Genomic DNA, 2,154 nt, shown 5'->3' with positions numbered 1-2,154 from the left:
TTTTTTGTAAATTGTTAAAAGCGGAGTTATCTGTTTTTGCAAATAAACGTATGTATGTACACTGTAAAAAGTGACAAGTTGAATTAACTTAAAAAAAATTGAGGAAACCCGTTGCCTTAAAATGATTAAGAAAATAACAATTAAGTTAATAAGTTAAGTGAATTGTCAAGTTCACTGAACTTATTTTTTTTAATTGTTATTTATATAATAATAATTATATATATATATATATATATATCTGTGTGTGTGTATGATGTATGATTTCCCCTGTAGAATGCTCAAAAGATCCTGCTCCCAAGAATCGTTGGGGGTAACACACCAGAACTAGGAAACCACTTTATACTCTGGGTAATGTCTGCAAGAAACTGGTTATAGTGCTGTAACACTATCTTGATATGCTGACTGTAACTTTTCAGAGGATCATTTCACAGGTTTTTGATTCCCTTGCAAAACAAGTGCGTATTTATGATTCAATGAGGATCTACAATTCTATAAAAAGGAATGACATGGAGATTCTAAGGTAATACATTTCTCATCTTCACCAAGTCTTTTATAAAAACATAAATTATTGTAAAATCATTATATTAATAATACATAGAAAAGGTGAAAATGCATGACGGGTGAGCTCTGTTTTAATCTTAAATCTGTATAGAGAGGCTTTCCAAAAACATGGGTCACTGGACGGCTGGACTGTTTGGAATCCAGAACAGTGGATGCAGCAAGACTGTGTGAACTGTGGGGTATTTGTGTGCACTGTAAGATTTATTTCTCACTTCACTATAAAAATGTTTTCAATGTAAATGTGTTGTTTTGGGCTGTGAACAACAATGCACTTTTGTTTTAAAGGCAGCAGAAATGGAAGCAAAAAACATGAAAATGTCATCTGAAGTGCTTCAAACATGTCAGCTAGTACACCTACGTGTTTACCATGCCACAAGCATGTTGAAAGATGTGACAACTGAAGTAAGAGAAATAGAAATTAAGAGTTTCAATCAAATTTGATAAAAAGAGAATATTACAATTCATATGTACTGCTGGACAGGACTTTCCGACTGCAATTGGAGAAACAGAGGAAAGCGAAATAGAGACCAACAACTGCATGGCCCAGGACCTAAAAGCCTGCATTTATCAAAACACAGGAGATAAGTAAGTACTATGGCATATGCAAGTTTTGGTGTAAATGAATTTTGCTGCTGTTAAAATTACAATAATGTTTATGTTTTTAGAACTCTGCATCCACACATCAAACGTACGAAGTGGGTTCAGTGTGACCTGTGCAACAAAATTATATTTTAAATATAGTGTGTTAATTATGCAGTTATCAATTCTACATTTAATGCACAATTTATGTGATACAATTGTAATGATTGTGTTTTTACTTGATTATAGATATCCATTCTGATTCTCAGAAAGACAGAGGGGTTCCACAGATTCCAAGCGGAAATGGCCTTTGTTGCTGGATACTGTGTGGAATAACAGTTTTAAGTGCTACAAGCAATATATATATATATATATATATATATATATATATGTTCTTACATTTTATTTGTAAATATTTTTTTTTCTTGTTTTTATTTGTAAATAGTCTATCTTTGTAAAATACTGATACAGTGTGTGCTCCCTGATTTTACAATTTGAAGTTGTCTTTCTTTTATTGAATTATTAAAAAGCATTGCAGTTTGTCCTGTTGTCGCTGAAATTAATTTATGAGAAAGATTCATGTTATTGGGATAATTCCCTTTTTTAATAGGTATTTTTTTATGCTTTACATTATTGCATAACAAATGTTACTACATAACATAAATCGTAATATCGTCACAACTGTCACTATCAATACAAATCAGAATTATTTCCTTGGAATGAGAGGCAGCAGCGGCTGGCTGGTTGAGTGTCCAACGAAGTGTCGGTAAGCAACCAGCCGTGATCACGTTCATTTGACTGCTTTAATTGGGGAAAAAAAACTAAAACGTCAATCATTCAAAAAAACAGTCATAAAAATATATTCATAATAAAATAGTGTATTTCCTTGCAGCTAGAGTGATAGGGTAGGCGTTCTACTTGCAGATCTAGACGGCCAGACTGGCAGCTGCCACCAGCCACTGGCAGCCGCCAGAATCAGACGTGACCTGTCAGTGGCGGCTCCTGCCAGCCAGT

At 33.7% G+C, this 2,154-nt stretch overlaps 1 long non-coding RNA gene across 1 annotated transcript; it reads left to right on the top strand.

Moving 5' to 3' along the window:
* The first annotated feature begins 656 nt into the window (after window positions 1-656).
* LOC107570249 (uncharacterized) lies at window positions 657-1,109 on the top strand. Its single transcript, XR_001607012.1, has 3 exons — window positions 657-755; window positions 847-963; window positions 1,043-1,109. It is a non-coding gene; the product is annotated as an uncharacterized lncRNA (long non-coding RNA).
* Window positions 1,110-2,154: the final 1,045 nt, after the last annotated feature.

Source organism: Sinocyclocheilus grahami, unplaced genomic scaffold, assembly GCF_001515645.1.
Source record: "Sinocyclocheilus grahami isolate Dianchi unplaced genomic scaffold, SAMN03320097.WGS_v1.1 scaffold1433.1, whole genome shotgun sequence".
Taxonomy (NCBI): domain Eukaryota; kingdom Metazoa; phylum Chordata; class Actinopteri; order Cypriniformes; family Cyprinidae; genus Sinocyclocheilus; species Sinocyclocheilus grahami.
This window is presented reverse-complemented; position numbering and strand designations above follow the sequence as displayed.